The sequence below is a fragment of the Fragaria vesca genome, linkage group LG6 (genome assembly GCF_000184155.1).
Source record: "Fragaria vesca subsp. vesca linkage group LG6, FraVesHawaii_1.0, whole genome shotgun sequence".
In the NCBI taxonomy this organism is placed as follows: domain Eukaryota; kingdom Viridiplantae; phylum Streptophyta; class Magnoliopsida; order Rosales; family Rosaceae; genus Fragaria; species Fragaria vesca.
In genome coordinates this window covers 3,704,836-3,717,367 of record NC_020496.1, presented here as the reverse complement: position 1 = coordinate 3,717,367, position 12,532 = coordinate 3,704,836, and positions in this window count along the sequence as shown.

Sequence of the window (12,532 nt, the reverse complement as noted above, 5' to 3'; positions counted from 1 at the left end):
ATGTTGGAACAGCTAGCTTAGCTAGCTTGAGATCGTATGCATGCTCTTTCTCCATAATCAATTTCGCGCTCTCGAAAACAGAAAAAAGGGGCACTGCCCAAGAACAGGGGCTCCGGGAAATGAGCACTTATTATGTTTGATTAAGTTCTATGTCTTTTGTTAACTTAATCTTAAGATTAAGTTAGTTAACTTCGTAGTAATGTTGTAGCAACACGTTGGATGAAGAAATCAACCATGTATTGAATGTTGAGATATATATCTCACATTAGGAAAAATGGGACCTTGTCTGTGATTTATAAGGGTTTAGGCCACTTCATTCATTGTCAATTGGTTTTGGATGTGAACCCCAAACTACTTTATCATGGTATCAGAGCGGGTTACCCACGTCCACGTGTGAAACCCAAATGCTACCTCGAAGATTCGCCACATATGCGGGGGCGTGTTGAGATATATATACTACATCAAGAAAAATGGGACCTTGCTTATGGTTTATAAGCAGGGTTTGGGCCACTCCATTCATTGCCAATTAGTTTTAGATGTGAACCCCAGACTACTTTATCTATCATTAAAATAGTCAGTTTGCAATAGTTGTGAATAATGTTTTCAATTGAAAGCATGCAGCTTATAGTAATTACATGATCTCTATATTGTTGTCCATTTCTAGTTCATCTTATTCTCGGAACAAAAGAATAACAATTCTATGTTCCTGTTCTTGTTCTACTGTCTAAAATCTGTATGGAACAACGAACGAATGTTAGCAATTTAGTTTCTTTGGTATATGCCTGTTAACAAATTACAAATGTACTCAAAATGCAGATTGGTGAGTTCGGATCGCTTTCGTTTGTGGACTGGCTCCGACCAAATCAAGCACGACTCAAAGCAGGCTTCTCCCAAGGAGACAGCGTTCATGCTAGTGACAAGCCACCGATTCCGGCATACTTCGGCGGTAGCGACGTGGTTAGTGTCGGAGCCATGTTCGACGGTCTTCAGGTGTGGCTTGCTAGGCGTCGACCTAGTGGGAACTGGGCTCATGTTTGTTACTTGGGCCTGAGTTCTAGCGGGTTAGCCAGAGACAAAACATTTGGGCTTCTTAAATTTTGGTTTCGAATCTAGGATCCAGGTGGCTTTACAATAAAAATTTGGGACCCAGGCCAGGACTTTTCTTAGTTCAGTACCAATTTTTTTCTTGGGATCAATACATGCAAGGAACTGTCGGGATTATTGATCTAAGGTTGTCAGCGAGTATCCTAATTGATGTTGCGAAAAATTTATTGTCAGTGCCTCTTTCTGACGGCCCTTAAAGAGCGGGTCACTGTGTAATATGGCTTGTGCTTATTGAATAAAATCATCTGACCTCCTTTCATTCAAAAAAAAAAACTCAGACACAGTGTATGTTTAGTTTGGTCTTAGATCCTAGAGGAAGTTGCCTCTCAAGCTACTCAGAGATTGATCCCTAGCAGTTGAAGCAAAACTAAATAGACCTGATTAGTAGTAACAGTGAGAGCTTTCTTGTTTTGTACTATTGAACATCTTATTGCATATTCCATTCATTCTCATTAGCTAGGTATCATTGGACTTTACCAAGTTGAAGTTCATGGAGTTAAAGTATCGTACCGGCGATTGGGAAGTAATGCAATGTTAAAACAAACGATTTCTCTTTGGTTTTCCTCCAACATCAGTGCTTACTGATCTTGCCAACAACCACCCGCACTCAAACTCTCAAAGCCTTTTCATGAGAATCTAGGAGAACATAATCAAAGTTTTGCAGTAGTAATGAACCAACGCATGTACCACTCATTTAGGAGCTTTAGGAGAACAAAGGGCTAGCTGTTATATCTTTTCTTATGAGTGACCAATTAAAGGTTTTACAGGGTACTATAGAATATGGGAACTCGTTGTGGAACATCACAAAAATCTTTGAATACAACACCATGCACGGATTGAGTTTGTGAGGCTATTTCACACCTCTAGTTGGATGATTCCCTACATATTCTACACAAATTGGAGAGAATGAAACAAAGAATTTGCAGTTTGTTTGTGAGGCTATTGGTGTGGTACTTTCTCCCTAAAGACAAGAACCCCTGCATCCAAATATTTCAAGTTCGTAGCGAAAAAATCAACAGCAACTTAAAATAACTCAATGGAATCCTGTTCATGCGCAAGACTACCTGGAGCTAGTTTGTAACTAGGGTATATAAAATGAAAAAATTCATGTAACTTTGAGGCTCTCTCCCCATGATAAAGTGCCATGGCCAAACATTTGATTCTCCGGTTAAAGTAAAGCCAATTGATTCTTAAATTTGAATCATTTTGTGCATTAACAATATCGTGCAGAAGGTCATGCCATTGGCTTTACTTTCACTATTCGATTTGATCCATCTGTAATACTGGGCAGAACAAGACCTAGCGTGCTGCAGAAACATCATGATCATATCTCACAATGGCCCCCGCATATCCCCGTGAATCAACAACCTCAACCATTCAATCCCAAATGCCAAAACTTTTTCATGTGAGTGATTGAATGTGCCTGAGTATCGTGTCAGCAATGCATTGCACATAGCACTGTATGTACTGCAAAGCTTTGAGAAGAGGAGATGCACCACTCAGTTGTACATGTTTCAATAATACTCTCCTCACCAGTCAAGTTCATGTCTGATCAAGTTCATTTTTTTACCGTCTTCTTTTTACACGAATGATATATGGTTCAAAGTTTAGGGTTGATTTTAAGTAGTTTTTGAAATTTCTGTGATGGAAATTGTTTCTGATCTATCGAGTGATCGATCTTCATACTTCTTCTTGACATATTTACCAACGCTTTCCTTGATGGAATCCTAATCCTTTAGGGCAGTGACCGAAGGTGGCTCAGCTGGTAAACTCCATCGATGGAATGACAGAAATACGCTGCAAATATCTTCGGAATTAGCAAATGCAATGACCTAGCTAGTGAGAAGGACGCCTGAATCATCCAGATTCAATGTCATATATGAATTATTGGTGCAAACTAGGGAGTGCACTGATGAGTCTGGGATAGCTAGCGTGGCACTTGGTGCTTCACCTTTGAATCTCAAACATGTGAACACAGACATGACACCAATTGGTGGTGCAGTTATTTCTACGTACTACGTACAGGAGCTGCTGAATAGATCGATGCATGCGTGATAAAAAGCTACGGGTCTACTTTTCATTTCCAACACCCGAGCCACTAAAAGCGCCAAACTGCGAGTCGGGTCGGGTCGCAACGATCTAGAAGGGAAGGATAGTTTGGTACTATGAACAAAGCCTACGGTATGATCATTTTTTGTGGCTATATAAGGAGCACCAACAGGTTGCCTCTACAGCTCTGTTTATTCAAAGCCCAGATCCTCTCTTCTCATTGACTGATCGGAAGTAAACAATGGATGTCATTTTGGCCAGCGCCACAGACGACGACGATGATGAAGACGTCGAAGGCATCATGCATTTAACTGGTTTTGTGGAAATGAGAGGTGTAGGGAAATTGGGTATGTGATCTTATGCATCATTGTTATATATTTACTTATAATTATTCAGTTGGTTTTGTATAACAGATTAGTGTTGTATCGTAAGGTTGTGATTGTTGGCATTGTTTTGTTGGAAAATTTTGCAGACCGTACTACGGAATATGATCATGTTCCTATGATCAGGAGCTACTCCCAACGGGAGGTTCGGTGTTGTCTAGGCTTCGCTGCATCATCCCTTCTAGAATGCTCACGAAGGTTGCCGAAGCTTGGAGAGTCGAACACATTGCCTGAGTATATCTCATCGCTTCGTCGCTTATTATGTGAATTTCTTTTTGGCGACCAAGTCGATGATATGGGTTAGCTCATTTTCAGTCATGGTGGTGCCTAGAGGTGTTTGAAGGATTAATGAACAAATACCCCTTTGACTTTTAGGTTGAACTCACCCATATTATTCACCCACCCACCGGAGACGAGGAGACTTTGAGAAATTAGCAATTGCTTAATTCAGTTTCCAGCTTTGTTAATTATTATGTTCCCTAAACCTGCTATGTATAAATAGAGGGTTAATTTTTATGTTCCCTAAACCTGCTATGTATAAATAGAAAATGTGCCACTACTGCCGTCCCTTATTAGGGGTGGTAAGAAAATCAGAATTACATATAATTGAAGTCTCAAATGTAAAGTCAAACCGGCCAACACATTGGATGAAGAAATTAACCAAATCAGAGTTGCATGTAAATGTAAAATCAAACCGGCCAATACGTTGGATGAAGAAATCAACCATGTATTGAAATGGTGAGGTTGCAATAGTTGTGAATAATGTTTTCAATTTGAAAGAATGCAGCTTATTCTAATTATATGATCTCTATGTTCTTAATATTGTTGTTGATTTCTAGTTCATCTTATTCTCGCGGAACAAAAAAAAACCGATTCTCTGTTCCTGTTCTTGTTCTACAGTCCAAAATATGTATGGAACAACGAACGAATGTTAGCAGTTTAGTTTCTTTGGTATATGCCTGTTAACAAATTACAAATGTACTCAAAAAAAGACACAGTATATGTTTAATTTGGTCTTAGAGACTGATCCCAGCAGCAGTTAAAGCAAAAACTAAATAGTCTTTGATTAGTAGTGGTAGTAGTAGTAGTATTAAAAGTTTAAAACAGTGCAAGCTTTCTTGTTTTGTGCTATTGAACATATCGCATATGCCAATCTCATTAGCTAGTTGTCATTGGACTTGACCAGGTTCGAGTTTATCGAGTTAAAGTACTGTAGCGGCGAGTGGGAAGTAATGCTATGCTAAAACAAACAATCTCTCTTTTTTTTCCTCCAACATAAGTGCTTAAATGCTTACTGATCTTGCCAACAACCACCTGCACTCAAACTCTCAAGGCTTTTGATGAGAATTGAGAAAGACCCACTAGTAGTCTCAAGCTCTCAATCACTCGAACTCATTTCTTGGTCCTTCCCCTCAGAGAAATAATGGTAAACTGATCAGGACAGTTTTACAAGTTCGGAGGCATTACTCATTTGTAGCATATCTCTCTAAAGTGGAAGTAATACAAAGTGAAGTCTCAGTAGTGAAAGGAACATGCTGGATTGCTGGAATGAAGAACTATGTGGAGAAGATGAAGAAACTAGTTTGCATGATTTTCCCATCATTCATGTAATCAGAAAGGGTCGCACTGTGATTGATATAAGCAATGCTTTCAATAAGAATGGATGCTTTGCATTCTAGTTTATCATTCTATTTGTAAACATGTATGAAACAATGAACTAGTAGTTTCTTTGGTTTGTGCATCTGATCAAATGACTCGGAACTTCAACAAAATTAAGCTTACAGTTAGTTTGATCTTTGATTCTAGAGGAAGTTGCTGCCATGATAAATTAGAGAGGAATTTGAAGTTCATGGCGTCAAAGTGACTGTAATGGCCAAAATCATTTCCAATAGTAGCTTCGCATTTCCGGTCAAAAATGAGTCCTTACCAAGTTGAAGTTGATGGTGTAAAGTAACTTTTTTCAACTTACTGCATTGTCATAACAAACTTCTTTTTTTTTCTCTGTTTTCCTTCAACATCACTTCGCAATTAGTACTAGTTTACTCACATAACCTCATATCTGAACAGCAATTTCCAGCAAACAAAGAATGAAATAGGCAAGACATCAAGTATTCCAGTCCTAAAATGAATAACTCTGCTTTCAAAACTCATATTATGGTAAGGCACCTCCACAAATCACAGTTAGTCCTTTCTGGACTCATATTAACTCAATAAATCAGTGGTAAAATTATCTGAAGATATTTAATCTGTAAAACTTATAATTATACAGGATTTGTTATCTATCTGTAACGTTTCTGAGCAATATAGAGGAAGAGATAAAACAGAGGTACACAATGCATGCAGGCACTCTTTGACCAAACCTAATTGAGTATTCCAACCACTACCTGTACACCTTCCAATCGAAACCACTCATTTCATGGTCCTTCCCTGCTCATTTGCTTTTATTTTCATTATCAAAGAAATAAGAGAATATAAGAGGGTGCCTTGTATCCTCTCCTATTTCAACCATCCTATTTGGCTGGCTTTAACATATATGCTTCATGGCTTTGCGATTATACCACCATTCACCACCAACACCACTACCATTTTGCAATACAGCTATAACCTTACTTACTTCTACCTTATTGTCATGTTGCCACTGCACCACTTAAGTATTGGTCATAGCTTGATACACATCCATGCCAACACCATAGATTTCTCTCTACCTTCAGCTTGCGACAAGTTTTCCCTGTCTTGCAAATCATGCATTCCACTGGTTTATAATGTCGATTAAGCTAGGATCACAAGTTAAAAGGAAACTCCTGTGATTCTGCCAAAATGGAGATTTTCCTGGGGTGATGAATTTAGTGGCTCCGAATCAGTCCTCTCTGAGTGTTTCCCATTCTGTGTCTTGTGAACGGTATATGAGTGATGTGTTCTACTCTACACGGCAATTTGAGGAACGTAGGTGGATTGAGCCTAGTAGCTGGCTCAAAAGAGTATGTTTTTTTTCTTTTTGTGCTACTGGAAGGCAATACAACAGAAGAGAAAGCGAACAACTAGGGGGTGGAGGTGCCCCATCATACAGCAAAGTGTGAACCAAGGAGGAAGGGGGACTTTGTAACCAAGAGGCCGGACACATCCTCCGACGAGCCAGCGAAGCAACGAGATCAACAAAAGAGTATGTTGATCTTTGGAAGTTCAAGCAATCCTCATTTAGGAGTTAGGACACTCTTTTACAAAGCAGGCACTACTCCATCAAATTGTTGCACATCTAATTAAGCTTTGCATCCTATTGTGAGTGTGAACCCTTTTTTCTCCCTATTGTGAGTCTAGAAAGAAACCCTGATCTAGACCAACCAATTTTTTGTTGGAAAATCACTTGAAAATGCTTTTGGAAGAATTTGCTCAAATTGTCACAAAGATGCATCATGCATGGTTTTGTGTCCAGTATAGATCGCATGTTTATTCATGTTTTTCGTTTTTGCAATGAATCAGAGATTATCCAGAAGCTCTCTACTTTTGGCTTTTTAGTTTTGTCTCGAACAGTTGAATAATCATTAGAACTCAAACACTTCCCACTCCTTAACTAGATAAAATGACTAGATGGATGCCATCATGAATACACAGAGAAAAGGAGATTAAAAATCGGTTTTACCCTAAAGAAAATGTGCAATACAGCAAAGAAATAACCAAATAAATGAGTACTGAGTAGTAACTTTGAGATTCTCTCTCTCTCTTTGTGGTAAATTTACAAGCTTGATTCATCCACATGCCAGGAGGCTTTTAGAGTTTGTGGTAGATTAACAATTGTTATGATTTAATCCAAGTTTAGGAGTAGCAATGAACCTACATATGTCCACTCATTTAGGAGCTTTTAGAGAAGGAACAAGCTGTTATATGCCTTATCTAGGCAAATCTTGATTCAGAAATCAAATCTTCCATATCTTTTTACTGAAAATTCTGCACTTTGCTTCGTTTTTAGAAGATCAAAACAAGAATGCCTGCAAGAGTCTTGTACCATTTAACTTACAAACTGGCAAACATTGAAGCAGACTATCATTTACCCTTCTTTGTGCAAGTACTAGTAACTTAAATCAGTCCCAAAATCATTTACTCTGGTTTAAAAACTTAATAATGGTAACCCAACTGCATCAATGGTAGTACAAATTTTACTTGGTCAAATCATTATATTCACTAGTAGTCTCTTGTAGCCCGTGATGGTTCTGCACCATGTAAGAGTTGCAGGCACACTTTGACCAAAACCCTGTTGTCATCCTCTTCTACTCTCTCAGCTTTAATTTCACCATCAGAGAACTGAGGATGAAGACCAACTGACCAACCAACCATTTTGACTGAGAGCAGCAGCTAGAGCTTCCATGTGCCAAATGCTTGACCGAAACTTATTCCAGTTTTTATCTGAAATTTCAAATCCGCTTCCTTTTGTTACCTCCTCTCCTATTTATACACAGTATATCATGAACTGTGCTCCCATGGCTATTTGTTATGATCCATGGCTTAACTACTACCACTCAACCACTGTGCTCCCAGCCAGCTATAACAACCTTGCTTGCATTTTACCTTATTGTCATGTTGCCACAGCACCGCCAAAGTATTTGTGATCATGGCCTACTATATGTCCATCACCAGAAACTATTCTCTAGCTACCTTAATTTGCTTGCCACATCTTTCCTTAAGCTACCTTAGTATTTAGTTATTTACTACCCTGATTTGTTTTTGAATATTCATCATTAAGCTAGGATCACAAGTTAGAATGAAACTCAGGTGCTTCTCAAACATTGAGCGTATGGGTGGGATCTGAGCAATGAGGCTGAATCCTACTCTTTGGATCTTGTTGGTGCACCTGTGCTATGGACGTAGTATGTTCTGGTGTAGATGAGTTCCGTTGTACCACGAGTGTCGAAGATTAGGACGGATTGAGCCAAATAACCTGCACTGGGAAGCACGGAAGCACGGCACTCGGTTCCATCTTGTGCGACATGCATGATTAGTATCTTCTCCTGCTCAAGAAAATGAAAGCATGGAGGCGATGATATGAGAGCCTTCTGGGGATTATTAGAGACATCTGGCAAATGCAGATGTAGCCTAGCAGAAGCACAAGTGAACTACAAATCTTGCAACTACAGATCCGATACAATGCCAAGTCCAGCTTTGCATTCTGAATTTCTGATTGTTATTAATTTGGTATCTTTTATGAACTGGCTAGGGATATATTGTTGAACTACAAATCTCTGCAACGAGTGATCTATTAAGGTGTGATTGATTGATAATCAACTACATGTAATGCAGTGATCAAAATAAGCCACAATGTCGTATGAATATGTAATCGAGAATAAAGCAAATGAAAATTAAGCTATAATGCTTAATAGTCATCTTAGCGTGTAAATAGTCATCTTGGCGACACAAATGTTAAACTTGTTAACAGTCATCTTAGCGTGTAATGCTTTATATGTAAGAGAAGAGAAAACCACATTAACGAAAATTGGATTAATACACAGTCAGTAAACGGGCTGAAATTGATATGCACTGGAGGGTCGGGTCGGGTCACAACGGTCTTCGAAGGGATTATTTATTGGGCAATGCGCAACCCTAATTCATGTGGCTATATAAAGAGCACTAAACAGACCACTGAGACCAGTTGCCTCAACTCCAACCCCATCTTATTTTATCCCAGCCCAGATCTTCTTAATTTCAACATTTTTGATTGATCGGAAGTAGCAATGGACGGCACATTGGCCAGCGCCACAGGCGACGATGATGAAGACGTCGATGGCATCATGCATTTACCTGGTTTTGTGGAAATGACAGGTTTAGGGAAATCGGGTAGGCAGTCTTATGGCATCATTTTTATTTATTTGTTATTCAGATGTTTCTTTATAAGAGATTAGAATTGTGTTGTAAGATTTTGATGGTTGGTATTGTATCGTTGGGAACTTTTGTAGATATTTGGAGGGAGTGGAGGCGAACCGGAGAGAAAAGTATCAACTCCACGTGATACTGGCTCTTCACCCCTCAATCTCTCCAGGATCTCTACTGAGCTTGTATCCGTCTTCTTTACTTGTAATTGTAGCAGCTGAGCCAGATCAGTCTTTGATTGGTACAGTTTGGTACAGCTGAGCATTTCATGGATTGGAACATATACATAAATACTCAGCTAGAGATACTAGTTTGATAAGATTACAGCACATAAAGATGAGGGCTGTCCGTTTCAGGAGAAACTTGTTAATTTGGAATTCAAATGAAAGTCTTGATGAGATTTTAGGCAGACTTACCCATTGTAACAGTGTTGTAAAAGAAAAGAATTGACAGTTGTTATAGTCTCAATCAGTCTAAATTTGTGCAAGAGACATTTATCGTAGTATTAACTTCTCAACTGAATGTAGTTGGGCATTTGTTGAGCAACCCAAAATTCTAGATAGGCAAGAATTGAACATTCATTTGAATTTTGAACCACCACACTGTCAATTCCCACCCTAGTGCATCGTGCATGAACTAGTTAGCTAGGTTTGATATGTTCCATCACTTTACTCAGTGTGCCACCAGGCCACCACAACCACCGTAAACTGTACTCAAAAACTCTTGGAGCTCCAATGTATACAGACTACAGTAGACACATCATTGTAAATACAAACACATTACTAGCTAGCTTGCTTGCTTGTTTGCTTATATAGTAATATAGCCTTTTGAACCTACATTCTGGTGGAAGTATATACTTACACTCTGTACTTGAATATAAAGGGAATCCCTCCCCCGGCCAGCTAGTAAATTTCGAGACACCAGAAATTACTGAACCTGCTAACATGTTACAATTATCAGGCAAATATTATAGCTTCAACAGTTCCCCTAGCTCGGCACTTTTTTACAGTTCACAGTATATTATTTTTACTACCCGGAGTATGCCTGCAGCCTGCTACGTTAAGGCTGGTGAATAATTTTTTTTTTTTGGATGGGGGTGAATATTGTGTATAGAGTTACAGACAGAAAATATCATCTGATCGAAACTGTGAGTAGCAGAGCTTGACTGTACCTAAGTTTTGACTGAAAATTTCCTACTATATACAAGATTTGAATAAAATAAAAACTCCCTATTATTCTGTTCTTATACATAAAGATCGAGGATAGAGCCCTCTACAATTGTAGATTATGAACTCTGTGCACAAGTCCACCACCTCCATAACCTCCCCTTGAAGCTTCTGCCTTACTGTCATGTCGCCACCACACTTCGTTAAGTATGTGTCATGGCTCAATACATATCCTCTATCACTAGAAATTGATCTCCATCTCTTCAGCTTCAAACCTTTTTTTTTTTCTCCGATCTCGGGGAAAAACCCGGATTTTGTGATTGAAAGTACTGTATTATTCAGTAAGTTTTTTTTTTTTTGAAACATGAACGTAAAGCCTTTGATGTTGCAACGAAAAAAATAGTAGTTACAACATGACTTACCCGCGAGGGCAACGATAGAAAAAGCCATGCTAAATAGCTCAAGAGCGACCTAATGAAACTACTATGGAGTTCAACCAACAGTAACCAAAACTAAAATTCAAGGAACTAAAACCAAAAACCAAAGCTCAGCAAAATAAACAGGAATGGGCATGCCCTAGACCTGTAAGAACCGACTAACCCGGAACTGTCCTACACAGAGGAGGTTTCCCCGGATTCCTCCAATACCACCTTCTCCTGGTCAGTCTGCATAACTAGTGTCCCTTCCAATTCTAGCATGCGTTTCACCTCTTGAATGCGCTTCTTAGTCTTTAACTTTTTTGCATTCGCATTAATCTTAAGCTTCCATAGAGGGATATCTTCCTCCTTGGACCTGTTCTTGGAACCCTCTGGACGTCCGACTTTCTGTTTCTTTAGGGGAGAAACAATGAGAGTACCTGCAAAGTTAGGAAGAGACAGCTCCAACACAGGCCCCAAGTCGTCGTTGGCAGCTTCAAGCACAGTTGGAGGACCCCTAGGGCGTTTGCCCAAATCAACTTCCATCAACGAGGACGCATTCCTCTTAGTCCCTGAGATCATCTTGGTAGAGAGAACAATCTCCCGGGAAACGGGCACCGACGGAGACTCCACCACCTGCCTGAACACCAATGGTTGCACTGAAGCTAGCCTGGGCTGCACTGGACGTGAACCAATATTCTGAAAAGGGTTCAGAGGTGGACCAGATGGACTAGCTGAACTGCTAAGGTTAGGGTTACCAGTCGGTGCACCTATCCTCACAGCCGCTGATATATCCGGCGGTCCATAGCAGCCACTCACCGGATGCTCCAACAGCCCACAGATCCGACAAAACCCACACATCCTCTCATATTTGAAGGTTAACCAAGCAGAAGTAAGATCATTACCTTCCCCAAATTCAAACACCATCGGAGGGTAGGCTTGCTTGACCGGAGAATCAAGACGATGCTCAATTCGGATTCTTGCCCTAGCACCAGATTTCAGATTTGAAAGATCCGGTTGAATGATGGTCCCTAGGGTTGCACCAACCATGAAGAGTGCCTCCTTGGTCCGCAGATCCGGAGGGAGACCAAATATTTCCACCCAAACAGGCATGGTGTTGATCGGCACTGCATCCGCCGATGTCCTCCCATTGTAGTTGGCTAGGGCAAACATGGATTTCCCATAGAACCAATTAAGGTCCGCCTCTCACGATCTGATCACGTTCTTCCTTCTCAGTGAATCAAAGAACATACCGATCTCCTTCTTGTCCGATCTGTAGCCGATTCTTCTTCCCCCACATGGCGGCCATCGTTGCCATGAACGATTTTGGAACCACTTTCTTCTTAGATGAAAGCAAACGCCCCACTGCATAGACATGGCCCGAGTACGCCGCTGCTCCAGCGGCTCCAAAGGACACCTTGCCTTTCTCCGAGATCGCCAGCGCTGCCGTCAATCTGGATACCTCGTCAACCATTTTACCGGAGGAGAGAGTTTGCCAAAAGAAACTATCAAACCCTAGAGAGAGAGAGAGAGAGAGAGAGAGAGAGAGAGAGTAGTA